The 15,118-nt window shown below is 46.7% G+C and overlaps 3 non-coding genes across 3 annotated transcripts; 2 read left to right on the plus strand and 1 right to left on the minus strand.

Annotated features, from left to right (window-relative positions):
* The first annotated feature begins 840 nt into the window (after positions 1 to 840).
* Positions 841 to 922, plus strand: trnas-uga (transfer RNA serine (anticodon UGA)). The gene has a single exon. It is a non-coding gene; the product is annotated as a tRNA-Ser (tRNA).
* Positions 923 to 9,505: 8,583 nt separating this feature from the next.
* Positions 9,506 to 9,587, minus strand: trnas-cga (transfer RNA serine (anticodon CGA)). The gene has a single exon. It is a non-coding gene; the product is annotated as a tRNA-Ser (tRNA).
* A 4,845-nt stretch (positions 9,588 to 14,432) lies between these two features.
* On the plus strand, positions 14,433 to 14,506 carry trnai-aau (transfer RNA isoleucine (anticodon AAU)). Its single transcript has one exon. It is a non-coding gene; the product is annotated as a tRNA-Ile (tRNA).
* The last annotated feature ends 612 nt before the right edge of the window (positions 14,507 to 15,118 follow it).

The raw sequence follows: 15,118 nt of genomic DNA on the forward strand, positions 1-15,118 counted from the left end.
GAACTGTATAAAACACTAGTTAGGCCACAGCTAGAATACTGCAGACAGTTTTGGTCACCACATTACAGGAAAGATGTAATTGCACTAGAGAGGGTACCGAGGAGATTTACTAGCATGTTGCCAGGACTGGAACATTTTAGCTGTAAGTAAAGATTGGATGGGGTTGGGTTGTTTTCTTTGGAGCAGAGGAGGTGGACGGGAGACTTAATTGAGGTGCATAAAATTCTGAGGGGCCAAGATACAGTGGATAGGAAGGACCTATTTCCTTTAGCAGAAATGTCAATGATCAGGGGCGTAGATTTAATGTAACTGGTAAAATGATTAAAGAGGAGTTGACAAGAACCATTTTCACACAGAGAGTGGAGCGGATCTGGAAGTCACGACCGATCACATTAATAGAAAGCACTATGGACATGTACTTGAAGTGCTGTAAGCTACAGGGCTACGGACCCAGAGCTGGAAAGTGGGATTAGGCAAAATATCTCTTTTTCGTCTGGCAAAGACACGATGGGCCGAATGGCCTCCTTCTCTGGCGTAAATTTCTGTATTTCTATGATCACTGCCCTTAATCTTCAATATTCCAGGGAATACAAGCCTAGATTATGTGATCTCTGCTCATAGCCTAACCTTTGGAGCCCTGGTAACACACTCATGAATCTGCACCGCACATCCTCCAAGGTCAATATATCCTTTCTAAGGTGCAGTGCGCAGAACTGTACACAGTGACCAAACCAGGCCTCTGTGCAGCTGTCACACAACTTCCTTCCATTTATATTGTGCAGGGAAGTTGTCTAATAGTTTGCATAGGTCATTTCACTGTTGAAAAGTTACATTTGCATAGCTGCGATGGCCGAGTGGTTAAGGCGTTGGACTTGAAATCCAATGGGGTTTCCCCGCGCAGGTTCGAACCCTGCTCGCAGCGATTCTACTGCAAATTCTTTATTTTATTTCATCGGTTCCCTGTGGAGATCACTGGCCCCGAAACTGATTAGAATTCCCTCCACTGCACGTTATGACACTGATTAACCCAAAGCTGTTGTTCCAATTGGAAACACTAATTTGTCATCAATTAGAAATTGTGGATTTGTTTGAAACTATTTGCAAAGATCAGTGAGAAATTTACACATAAGACAGCACGTAAAAATTCCATTTAATAAAGAACCCTGCAATGTTTGGAAGGAAAAGAGTGGAAACGCGGTTTGGTTTTCTAAAGTTGAACCCGAATTAAAAAGTGTGTAAAACGACCACGGCAGGACTCGAACCTGCAATTTTCTGATAGCATTCAGAACTTACACCGAAGTCAGACGCCTTATCCATTCGGCCACGCGGCCACACAATAGTAGAGTCAACAAATCCTAATAATGAGTGATTAAACTCCGTTACTCTGTTCATTTCATCAACAACAGAGAATACTGGAAACACTCAGCAGGTCAGGCAGCATCGAGTGAGGGAGAAACAGAGTTAACCTTTCAGGTCGAACCCTTCGTCAGAACTGGAAAAGGTTAGGGAAGAGGGATTTTTAAGCAGGGGTGGGTGGAGGCGAGGTAAGAACAAAGGAAATGTCTGTGATAGATGGACGGCAGGAGAGATTGACTTACAAAAGGGATGATGGTGCAAGGCAAAAGGAGAGGTAATAGGACAAGTTAACGAAGAAAAGGTGGCTCAAGATGAGGTGTGAATGATTATGGCAGAAACATTAACAACTATCATGTGAGGAAAAATGAGAACAAATTAAAAAAATTAAAGAAATACAGGGGCCAATTTAAAGTCTGAAATTGTTGAACTCAATGTTAAGTCCAGAAGGCTGTAAAGTGCCTAATAGAACGATGAGGTGCTGTTCCTCGAGCTTACGTAGAGCTTCATTGGAACAGTGCAACAGGCCAAGGAAGGAGAGATCAGAGAGGGAGTGGAGTAGATAATTATAGTGACAGGCGACCGGAAGCTCGGGGTCACACTTGCCGACTGTTCTGCAAAGCGGTCACCCAATCTCCATTTGGTGTCACAATGTAGATTCAGCGAATACAGTAACTAAATTGTAAGAAGTACAGGTAATCGCTGATTCACCTGGAAGGAATGTTTGGTGCCCTGGGCGATGGGAAGGAAGGAGTTAAAAGGGCAGGTGTTGCATCTCCTGCACTTGAATGGGATGGTGCCGGGTGAAGGAGAAGGGGTGTTGGGGTGATAGAGGAGTGGACCAGGCTGTCATGGAGAGAGCGGTCCCTTCGAAATGCTGAAAGGGAGGAGGTGAAGATGTGTTTGGTGGTGGGATCATGCTGGAGGTGGTGGAAATGGCGCAGGATGATCCGTTGAATGTGGAGGCGGGTGGGGTGAAAGGTGAGGACAAGGGGGGAACCCTATTATGTTTCTGGGAGTGAGCGGAAGGGGTGAGAGCAGTCGTGTGGGAAATGGAACAGACTCGGTCGAGTGTCATGTCAACCATGGTAGAGGGGGATCCTCAGTTGAGGAAAATGGAAGACATACCGGAAGCACTGGTATGGAAGGTGGCCTCATCAGAACAGATGCAACAGAGACAGAGAAACTGGGAGAATGGAATAGAATGGAATGGATAAATCCCCAGGGACTGATAATCGACATCCTAGTGTACTTAAGGAAGTGGCCCTAGAAATAGTAGATGCATTGCTGGTCATCTTCAAAAATTCGATAGACTCTGGAACAGTTCCCATGGATTGGAGGGTAGCTAATGTTACCCCACTATTCAAAAAAGGTGGTAGAGAGAAAACGGGGAATTATAGACCGGTAAGCCTGACATCGGTAGTGGGGGAAATGCTATGTGGATGTGGTGTATTTGGACATTCAGAAGGCTTTTGAGAACGTCCCGCACAAGAGATTAGCGTGTAAAGTTAAGGCACATGGGATTGGGGGCAAGGTACTGACTTGGATAGATAACTGGTTGGCAGACAGGAAGCAAAGAGTTGGAATAAACGTGTCTTTTTCCGAGTGGCAGGCAGTGACTAGTGGGGTACCGCAGGGATTGGTGCTAGGACCCCAGTTATTCGCAATATATATTAATGATCTAGATGAGGGAACTAGATGTAATATCTCCAAGTTTACAGATGAAACAACGTTGGGTGGGCATGTGTGCTGTGAGGAGGATGCCGAGAAACTCCAGTATGATTTGGACAGGTTGGGTGATTGGGAAGAAGCATGTCCGATGCAGTATAATGTGGATAAATGCGAGGTTGTCCACTTTGGTGGCAAAAACAGGAAGGCAGATTATTATCTGAACGTCAATAGATTGGGAGAAGGGGAAGTGCAACTAGACCTGGGTGTCCTTGTGCACTAGTCGCTGAAGGTAAGCATGCAGGTGCAGCAGGCGGTTAAGAAGGCAAATGGTATGTTGGCCTTCGTAGCGAGAGGGTTCGAGTACAGGAGCAAGGATGTCTTGCTGCAGTTGTACAGGGCCTTGGTGAGACCACATCTTGAGCATTGTGTGCAGTTTTGGTCACCTTATCTGAGGAAGGATGTTCTTGCCATGGAGTGAGAGCAGTGAAGATTCACCAGACTGATACCTGAGATGGCAGGAATGACATATGAGGAGAGATTGGGTCTTATACTCGCTGGAGTTTAGAAGAATGAGAGGTGATCTCATTGATACTTATAAAATACGAACAGGACTAGACAGACTAGATGCAGTAAGGATGTTCCCGATGGCCGGGGATTCCAGAACCAGGGTCACAGCCTAAGGATAAGGGGTAAGCCATTTAGGACAGAGATGAGGAGGAATTACTTCATCCAGAGAGTGGTGAACCTGTGGAATTCTCTACCACAGAAGTCAGTGGAGGCAAATTCATTAAATATATTCAAGTAGGAGTTAGATATATTTCTTAAGGCTAAAGGGATCAAGGGATATGGGGAGAAGGCAGGGACAGGGTACTGAATTTGGATAATCAGCCATGATCTCATTGAATGGTGGAGCAGGCTCGAGGGGCTGAATGGCCTACTCCTGCTCCTACCTTCTATGTCTCTATGTCTCTATGTTTCTATGAGCCCTTACAGCAAGTGTGGTGGGAGGAAGTGTGTTCCAGGTAGCTGTGGGAGTCAGTGGGCTTATAGTGGATGTTGGTCGATAGCCTATCCCCAGAAATGGAGACAGAGAAGTCGAGGAAGGGAAGGGAAGATTCGGAGATGGACCATGTGAAGGTGAGGGAAGGGTGGAAATTGGAGGCGAAGTGAAAGAAATTATCTAGTTCAGGGCGAGAGCAGGAAACAGCACCAATACAATCATCAATGTACCAGAAAAAGAGGTGAGGAAGGGGACCTGAGTAGGACTTGAACAAAGAATGTTCCACATATCCCACAAAAAGGCAGGCATAGCTAGGGCCCATGCAGGTACCTATAGCAACACCTTTAATTTGGAGGAAGTGAGTGGAATCAAAGGAGAAGTTGTACAATGTGAGAACAAGTGCAGCCAGGCGGACGAAGGCGGTGGTGGATGGGGACTGGTGGGGCCTCTGTTCAAGGAAGAAGTGGAGCCGCTTAAGGCTGTCCTGGTGGTGGATGGAGGTGTAGAGGGAATGGACATCCAGAGTGGAAAGGAGACGTTTGGGGCCAGGAAACTGGAAACTGTTAAAGTACGGAGGGTGTTGGAAGAATCGTGCATGTAGGCGGGAAGGGACTGGACAAGTCGAGAAAAAATAGAGTGAAGATAGGAAGAAATCATTTCTGTGGAGCAAGAACAGGCTGCAACAATTGGTCAACCAGGGCAGTCCTGTTTGTGGATCTTGGGAAGGATGTAGAAGTGGGCAGTGCAGTGTTGAGGAACTGAGAGGTTGGCGGCCATGGGGGGAAGATCTGCAGAGGAGATGAGGTCAGTGACAGTCTTGGAAACAACTGCTTGATGTTCAGTAGTGGGGTCATGGTCCAGGGGGAGGTAGGAGGAGCTGTCAGTGAGTTGCCGTTCAGCCTCTGGATGTTAGAGGACGGTTCTCCAAACAACAACAGCACCACCTTTGTCAGCAGGTTTAATGACAATGTTAGGGTTGGATCGGAGAGAACGGAGTGCTGCAAGTTCAGAGGGAGTTAGGTTGGAGTGGGTGAGGGGAGCAGGGAACTGGTGATCGCCGATGTCATTTCAGTCTCATTCTATGGACTCCAAACCAACAGAGAGAGTAGACAATGGTAATGCAGTAGATGTAATTTATCTGGATTTTCAGAAGGCCTTCGATAATGTACCTCATAATAGACTGATGAACAAGGTCATCGAATCCGGAGTCAGGCGAGAAGTAGCAGACTGGATTGCTGGCTGGTTTAAGGAGAGAAGGCAGATAGTCCGACTACCGGGTAGCTTATTCACAGTGGCAGAAGGTGGGTAGTGGTGTTCCACAAGTATCAGAGCTGGAGCCACTGCTGTTCGCAATTTATATTAACGATTTAGACTTAGTAATCAGAAACACAATTTATAAATTTGCAGATGACACCAAATTGGGGGGGATAGTCAATACTGGGGAGGACTGCAACAAGTTACAGGAGGACATTAATAAACTTGCAGAATGGGCATAGCATTGGCAAATGAATTTGAACAAAAATAAGTGTGACATATTTCATTATGCTAGGAAGAATAGGGAGGTCACTTTAAAAGATCTTTAAAATTATGAAAGGTTTTGATAGAGTGGATACAGAGAGAATGATTCCACTTGTGGGGAAGAGCATAACTAGAGGCCATCAATATAAGATAGTCAGCAAGAAATCCAATCGGGAATTCAGCAGAAACATCTTTACCCAGAGAGTGGTGAGAATGTGGAACTCGCTACCACAGGGAGTGGTTGAAGCGAATAGTTTAGATGCATTTTAGAGGAGGCTAGGTAAGCAAATGTGGGAGAAGTGAATAGAGGGTTATGCTGATAGATTTAGATGAGGAAAGACTGGAGGAGGCTCGAGTGAAGCATAAACGGCGGCATGGACTGGTTGGACCGAACGGTCTGTTTCTGGCGGTATGTTAATAATGAGTGATTAAACCCCGGGATTGTATTTATTTCAGTTCTATTCTTTGCACTCCAAACCAATCAGCAGCTGTGAACCGTTCACTGATTGAAATACGAGAAGTCCCGATGGATCTGGAATTGTTCATTTTATGTTGGAAATGCTCCGCAGGTCATAAGTCAGGATTTCCAGCTTTGCTTCAAAGTATTGCAGGTCCCGTGTGAGTTTCCATCCAAACTTTTCAACAAATAACAAAATCAAGAAACTACCCTCTCTACCAAAAATCAAACGGCCCGTAGGGGATCGAACCCGCGACCTTGGCGTTATTAGCACCACGCTCTAAACCAACTGAGCTAACCGGCCATTGGGTTTGGTTCATGTGTATAAGCTTATATTTTTGAGACTCTAGCTGACAATTTCCTGTATTAATCTTTCAGCATACACCTGCAGTTGTCAATCATACACTATCCTATCGGCAAATACTGTACATATGGCACTGTGTGCCACACATGACAACAGCCAACACAAGTGCCAGGCAATGGCCAGCTCCAACAAGCGAAAGTCTAACCACCGCCCCTTCACATTCAACAGCAAGACCATCACCGAATCAGCTACCACCATCATCAACAACAACTTGCATTTATATAGCACCATTAACGTAGTAAAACGTCCCAAGGCGCTGCACAGGAGTATTTTCAGACAAAACATTTGACACCAATCCACATAAGGAGAAATTCGGGCAGGTGACCAAAAGCTTGGTCAAAGAGATAGGTTATAAGGAGCATCTTAAAGGAGGAAAGAGAGGTGGACAGGTTTAGGCAGGGAATTCCAAAGCTTAGGGCAACAGGAAGGTTGAGCGATTATAATCAGGGATGCTCAAGAGGGCTGGATTAGAGGAGCGCAGATATCTCAGGGGGTTGTGGGGCTGAAGGAGATTACAGAGATAGGGAGGGGCGAGGCCATGGAGGGAACAGAAAAGCAAAATATTATTGAAATGGAGAGAGACGACAGAATGCTGCGGTTAAGAGGGATCTGGGTGTCCTCGTACATGAAACACAAAAAGTTAGCATGCAGTAATTAAGTAGGCAAATGGAAGGTTGGCCTTTATTGCAAGGGGCATGGAGTATAAAAGTAGGGAAGTCTTGCTACAGCTGTACAGGTGAGGCCACGCCTAGAGGACTGCATACATTTTTGTTCTCCTTATTTAAGGAGGGATATACTTGCATTGGAGACAGTTCAGAGAAGGTTCTCTAGGTTGATTCCTGGGATGAAGGGACTGTCTTATGAGGAAAGGTTGAGCAGGTTGGGCCTATACTCATTGGGGGTTAGAAGAATGAGAGGTGATCTGATTGGAACATATAAGATTCTGAGGAAGCTTGACAGGGTAGATGCTGAGAGGGCGTTTTCCCTCATGGGGGAATCTAGAATCAGGTGGCATAGTTTCAGAATAAGGATTTGTCCATTTAAGACGCAGATGAGGAGGAATTTCTTCTCTCAGAGGGTTGTGAATCTTTGGAATTATCTACCCCAGAGAGCTGTGGAGCCTGAGTCATTGATTATATTCATGGCTGAGATAGACAGATTGTTGAACTATCGGAGAGTCAAGGGTTAAGGGGGAACAGGCAGAAAAGTGGAGTTAAGGCCAAGATCAGATCAGCCGTGAACTTATTGAATGGTGGAGCAGGCTCGAGGGGCCGAATGGCTTACTCCTGCTCCTATTTCTTATGTTCTTATAAGGGCAGCCGGTGCATGGGAACACCATCACCTCCAAGTTCCCCTCCAAGTTACACACCATCCCGACGTGAAAATATGTCACCATAACTTCATCGTCGCAAGGTCAAAATCCTGGAAATCCCTCCCTAACAGTACTATTGGAGTACCGTCACCTCATTGACTGCAGCGGGTCAAGAGGGCTTCTCACTACCACCTTCTCAAGGGCAATTAGGGATAGGCAATTAATGCTGGCCTTGCCAGCGATGCACAAGTCCTAGGAACAAATTAAATTAAATTAAAATCGTCACGACTGGATGTGGCAGGATTGCAGAGCTTTGATCTGATCCGTTGGTTGTTGGATCGCTTCGCTCTGTCTACACATGCTGTTTCCATAGCTTAGCATGTGTGTAGTCCTGTGTTGTAACTTCATGAGGTTGGCAGCTCATTTTCAGTACGCCTGGTGCTGCTCCTGAAATGCTCTTCTACACTCCTCATTGAACCAGGGTTGAACCCCTGTCTTGATGCTAATGGTCGGGTGAGGGATATGCCGGTCCATAAGGTTACAGATTGTGGTGGAATACAATTCCAAAACTGAGGCCCCCTCTGCCCTCTCGGGTGGACATAAAAGATCCCATGGCACTATTGGAAGAAGAGCAGGGGATGATGAGGTTTACCCCGGTGTCCTGTAGCCAATGTTTATCCTCAAATCAACATCACTAAAACAGGTGATCCTCGATTATCACATTGTGGGAGCTTGCTGTGCACAAATTGGCTGCTGCTGTTTTTCCTACATTACAACAGTGACTACAACTACAACTACAACTACATTGCCTGTAAAGCGCTTTGAGACGTCCTCAGGTGAAAGGCGCTGTAGAAATCAGAGTCTTTCTTTTACAGCCTTCGAAGTCACAGAATCACAGAAACCCCACAGTGCAGATAGAGGCCATTTCGGCCCATCGAACCTGCACCGACACATATCCCACCCGATCCCCGTAACCCCTGCACCAACACATATCCCACCCTATCCCCGTAACCCCACGTATTTAATCCCCCTAACACTAAGGGTTAATTTATCATAGCCAATCAACCTAACCCGCACATCTTTGGACTGTGGGAGGAAACCGGAGCACTGACAACTGACAAAAACCAAAAATCAACATAAATTGAATTTAACAGCAAAAGGAGTTAAAGCAGGCCTGTTAGCTCAGTAGGTTAGAGTGTGGTGCTAATAACGCCACGGTCGCGAGTTCGATCCCCGTACGGGCCATTTACTTTTGGATGGTGTGGGTAGTTTCTTAATTTTGCTATTTGCTGAAAAGATTGGAGCTGGAATACTTTGAAGCAAAGCTGCAAAACCTTAGTTCTGCCGAGAACTCAAGGAACTGGATGGTTGACCCTGTGTCTATCTGTCCACAGATGGCGCTGATCTACAAATTACTTCTACTGTTCGTGTGGCCTAATGGATAAGGCGTCAGACTTCGATATTAATTTTGAGGTTATCAGAATATTGCAGGTTCGAGTCCTGCAACGGTCTTTTTACACACTTTTTAATTCGTGTTCAGTTTTATAAAACCAAACCGTGTTCCCACTTACTAGCTGAAGGTGATTCCCTACCAAACACTGCAGGGCTCTTTATTAATTAGTATTTTTGATGCTGCTTTGTGTGTGTATTGCTCACTAGTTCCCAACAAATCCACAATATCTAATTGATGCCGATAAATTATTAGTGTTTCAATTGGAACTTTGGGTTAATCAGTGTAATAAAGTGCAGTGGAGGGAATTCTGATCAATTTCGGGGCCAGTGATCGGCACAGGGAGCCGATGAAATAAAATAAAGAATTTGCATCAAAGTTGCTGCGAGCAGGGTTCGAACCTGCGCGGGGAAACCTCATTGGATTTCGAGTCCAACGCCTTAACCACTCGGCCATCGCAGGTGCACATTAGCAGTGTGAAAATGCTTCCTACTGTGAGTGAGTCAGGAACTAGCTCAGAGAAGACAGGTCATAAATACTCACCGATAAATCCAGCAGGGAATTCAGGATTAACATCTTTGGCCAAAGAGCGCTGAGAATGCAGTAGTTGAGGCGAATACTACAGATGCATTTAAGAGGAAGGGAGAAAGGAATAGAAGGATATGCTGAAAGGGTTATTTAAATTCGTTTATGGGATGTGGGTGCTCTGGCAAGGCCAGCATTAAATGCCCATCCCTAATTGCCCCTTGAGAAGGTGGTGGTGAGCCGCCTTCTTGAACCGCTGCAGTCCGTGTGGTGAAGGTACTCCCACAGTGCTGTTAGGGAGGGAGTTCCAGGATTTTGACCCAGCGACGATGAAGGATCGGCAATATACTTCTAAGTCAGAATGGTGTGTGACTTGGAGGGGAACTTGGAGGTGGGGGTGTTCCCATGCGCCTGCTGCGCTTGTCCTTCTAGGTGGAAGAGGTTGCGTGTTTGGCAGGTGCTGCTGAAGAAGCCTTGGTGAGTTGCTGCAGTGCATCTTGTAGATGGTACGCACTGCAGCCACGGTGCGCCGGTGGTGGAGGGAGTGAATGTTTAAGGGGGTGGATGGGGTGCCAATCAAGCGGGCTGCATTGTCCTGGATGGTGTCGAACTTCTTGAGTGTTGTTGGAGCTGCACTCATCCAGGCAAGTGGAGAGTATTCCATCACACTCCTTACTTGTGCCTTGTAGATGGTAGAAAGGCTTTGGGGAGTCAGGAGGTGAGACACCCGACGCAGAATGCCTAGCCTCTGACCTTCTCTTGTTGTCACAGTATTTATGTTCAATGGTAACCCCCAGGATGTTGGTGGTCAGCTCCTTTGTTCATGTTGGACCAAGGTTTTAACGAAGTCGGGAGCCGAGTGCTCTTGGCAGAACCCAAGCCGGGCATCAATGAGCAGGTTATTGGTCAGTAAGTGCCACTTTACAGCACTGTGGATGAAACCTTCCATCACTTTGCTGATGATTGAGAGTAGAGAGTAGACTGATGGGGTGGTAATTGGCTGGATTGGATTTGTCCTGCTTTTTGTGGACAGGACATACCTGGGCAGTCTTCCACATTGTTGGATAGATGCCAGTGTTGTAGCTGTACTAGAACAGCTTGGCTGGAGCACAAGTCTTCAGAATGATAGCCGGGGTGTTGTCAGGGCCCAGAGCCATTGCTGTATCCAGTGTGCTCAGCCTTTTCTTGATATCACGTGGAGTGAATCGAATTGGCTGAAGACTTGCTTCTGTGATGGTGGGGACCTCAGGAGGAGGCTGATATGGATCAGGCCAGGTGGTCCGTCCAGCTTCATTTTTATTATTTTGTTTCATAGTGGTTTGTTACAACTGAGTGGCTTGCGAGGCCATTTCAGAGGGCAGTTAGGAATCAACCACATTGCTGTGGGACTGGAGTCACACAAAGGCCAGACCAGGTAAGGATGGCAGATTTCTTTCCCTGAAAGACATTCGTGAACCAGATGGGTTTTTACGACAATCCGATAGTTTCATGGTTACCATTACTGATTCTAGTTTTATTTGGGGGGTGAGGAGAAATAGAGAAGGAGGAGCCTCGTGTGGAGACCAGTTCGTGCAAATGGACTGTTTCTGTGGGGCAGACTCTATAATATTATGTAACACCCGTTTTAATCAGACACAGAATGATCCGGGACTGACAGCACATCCCTTTTAAACAGACACAGAATGACCAGGGACCTACAGCACATCCCTTTTAAACAGACACAGAATGATCCGGGACTGACAGCACATCCCTTTTAAACAGACACAGAATGATTCGGGACTGACAGCGCATCCCTTTTAAACAGACACAGAATGACCAGGGACTTACAGCACATCCCTTTTAAACAGACACAGAATGATCCGGGACCGACAGCACATCCCTTTTAAACAGACCCAGAATGACCAGGGACTGACAGCACATCCCTTTTAAACAGATACAGAATGACCAGGGACTTACAGCACATCCCTTTTAAACAGACACAGAATGATCCGGGACTGACAGCACATCCCTTTTAAACAGACACAGAATGATCCGGGACTGACAGCACATCCCTTTTAAACAGACCCAGAATGACCAGGGACTGACAGCACATCCCTTTTAAACAGATACAGAATGACCAGGGACCGACAGCACATCCCTTTTAAACAGACACAGAATGATCCGGGACTGACAGCACATCCCTTTTAAACAGACTCAGAATGACCCGGGACTGACAGCACATCCCTTTTAAACAGACACAGAGTGATCCTGGACTGACAGTACATCCCTTTTAAACAGACACAGAATACTCCGGGACAGACAGCACATCCCTTTTAAACAGACACAGAATGATCCGGGGCTGACAACACATCCCTTTTAAACAGACTCAGAATGACCCGGGACTGACAGCACATCCCTTTTAAACAGACACAGAGTGATCCTGGACTGACAGTACATCCCTTTTAAACAGACACAGAATAATCCGGGACTGACAGCACATCCCTTTTAAACAGACAGAGAATGATCCGGGACTGACAGCATGTCCCTTTTAAACAGACACAGAATAAACCGGGACTGACAGCATGTCCCTTTTAAACAGACACAGAATGATCCGGGACTGACAGCATGTCCCTATTAAACAGACACAGAATGATCCGGGACTGAAAGTAGACCCCTTTTAAACAGACATGGAATGCTGCCTGACCTGCAGAGTGTTTCCAGCATTTCATCTGTTTATATTTAAGATTTCCAGCATCAACACTATTTTGCTTTTGTAATAGAACTTTACGTAATTGGCTTTGTGGCGCAATGGATAGCGCATTGGACTTCTTAGTTGTATGGACAGATTAAAGCATTCAAAAGTTGTGGGTTCGGTGGTTCCTCCACTGACGGTACATTTTGCAGTAAATCGGTCATTCAGAGAAGGGAAACTACCGCCCCGACACTTTCCCTCTGAGTACTCTCAACCTCTGAGTCAGTTACACAGGAGCAGGAGGAGGCCATTCAGTCCCATGGCCGTTTTACATAGGAACAGGAGGAGACCATTCAGTCCCATGACCCTTTTGCACAGGAACAGGAGGAGGCCATTCAGCCCCTTTAGCCTGTTATACAGGAACAGGAGGAGGCCATTCAGCCCCGCGAGCCTGTTACACAGGGACAAGAGGAGGCCTTTAACGCCTCGAGCCTGTTGCATTGGACAGGAGGAAGCCGTTCAGCGATACAAGATCTGTACAAGAACAGTAGAACTCCATTCAGCCCCTCGAACCTGTTACATAGGATGAAGAGGAGGCAAATCAGGCCCATGATCCAGTTATAAAGGAACAGGAGAAGGCAATTCAGACCAACGAGTCTGTTATAAAGGAACAGGAGGAGGCAATTCAGACCCACGAGTCTGTTTCACAGGAACAGCAGGAGGCCATTCAGCCCCTCAAACCTGCCACACATGAACAGGAGGAGGACATTCAGTCCCTCAAGCCTGCTACACTGGAACAGGAGGAGGCAATTCAGACACACGAGTCTGTTATACGGGAACAGGAGGAGGCCATTCAGCCCCTCAAGCCTGTTATACATGAACAGGAGGAGGCCATTCAGCCCCTCGAGCCTGTTATACATGCACAGGAGGATGCCATTCAGCCCCTCGAGCCTGTTACACAGTAACAGGAGGAGGCCATTCAGCCCCTCAAGCTGTTACACAGGAACAAGAGGAGACAATTCAGACACACGAGCCTGTTATACAGGAACAGGAGGAGGCTATTCAGCCTATTAAGCCTGTTATGCAGGAAAAGGAGGAAGCCATTCAGCCCCTCAAGCCTGTATCACTGGAACAGGAGGAGGCCATTCAGCCCCTCGAGCCTGTCATGCAGGAACAGGAGGCGGCTATTCAGCCTGTTAAGCCTGTTATGAAGGAAAAGGAGGAAGCCATTCAGCCCCTCAAGCCTGTTACACAGGAACAGGAGGAGGCCATTCAGCCCCTTGAGTCTGTTACACATAAATTGGAAGAGGCCATTCAGCCCATCGAGCCTATCATACAGGAACAGGAGGAGGCCATTCAGCCCCTCGAGTCTGTTACACATAAATAGGAAGAGGCCATTCAGCCCCACAAGCCTGTTATACAGGAACTGCAGGAGGCCAATCAGCCCCTCAAGCCTGTTACACAGGAACAGGAGGAGGCCATTCAGCCCCTCGAGCCTGTTATGCAGGAACAGGAGGAGGCCATTCAGCCCCTCGAGCCTGTTATGCAGGAACAGGAGGAGGCTATTCAGCCTGTTAAGCCTGTTATGCAGGAAAAGGAGGAAGCCATTCAGCCCCTCAAGCCTGTTGCACAGGAACATCATGGGCAAGGAAACCTCCTGCTGATTACCACCTACCACCCTCCCTCAGCTGATGAATCAGTACTCCTCCATGTTGAACACCACTTGGAAGAAGCACTGAAGGCAGCAAGGGCACAGAATGTACTCTGGGTGGGGGGCCTCAATGCCCATCACCAAGAGTGGCTCGGTAGCAGCACTACTGACCGAGTTGTTCGAGTCCTTAAGGACATGGCTGCCAGTCTGGGCCTGCGGCAGGTGGTGAGGGAACCAACACGAGGGGAAAACCTACTTGACCTCCTCCTGACCAATCTACCTGTTACAGATGCAAAATAGTTCAAAAAGTATTCATTGGCTGTAAAGCACTTTAGGATGTCCTGAGGTCGTGAAAGCCCTGTGGAAATGCAAGTCCTTCTTTTACAGCCTTCAAAGACAAAGTGACTTAGCTGGCAAAGACCAGAAACAGGGACGGTACTATAGATGAACTTTACAGATGGGCTGGTTAGCTCAGTTGGTTAGAGCGTGGTGTTAATAACGCCAAGGTCGTGGGTTCGATCCCCGTACGGGCCATTTATTTTTCGAGGGAAGGTTAGTTTCTTAATTTTGTAATTTTTGAGCAGTTTAAAAGTTTGTAAGGAAACTCACACGGGACCTACAAAGCTGCAAAATCTTAGTTCTACCGAGAGCTCATGGACCTGAAAGGTTAACCCTGTGTTTTTCTGTCCACAGATGTTCCCTGACCTGTGGAGTGTTTCCAACATTTAATGAACAATTTCAGATCCAGCATCTGCTGCATTTCGCTTTTTATTTTACCGCAGTGTCCTCGCTTCTATTAACAAAAGTCAAAAATAAATTGTAGCTACTGGAAAATGGGTTTTATTGTCACTGTCAGCATTGGTGGTTCAGGGGTAGAATTCTCGCCTGCCACGCGGGAGACCCGGGTTCGATTCCCGGCAAATGCAGGTTGAAATTTTTAACAATTTATTTCAGAGCAAACACATCTCATGAAACATTAATAATAAATTAGCTGTTCCTGTGTAACTGAATCAAGGGAATGACTGGCCTCCACCTGTTCCTGTGTAACAGGCTTGAGGGGCTGAATGTCCTCCTGTTCCATTGTAACAGGCTCGAGGGGCTGAATGGCCTCCTGTTCCAGTGTAACAGGCTTGAGGGGCTGAATGG

This window comes from Somniosus microcephalus, unplaced genomic scaffold, assembly GCF_052327205.1.
Source record: "Somniosus microcephalus isolate GS21.2 unplaced genomic scaffold, FLI_Smic_1.0 unresolved_chr8, whole genome shotgun sequence".
Taxonomy (NCBI): Eukaryota; Metazoa; Chordata; class Chondrichthyes; order Squaliformes; family Somniosidae; genus Somniosus; species Somniosus microcephalus.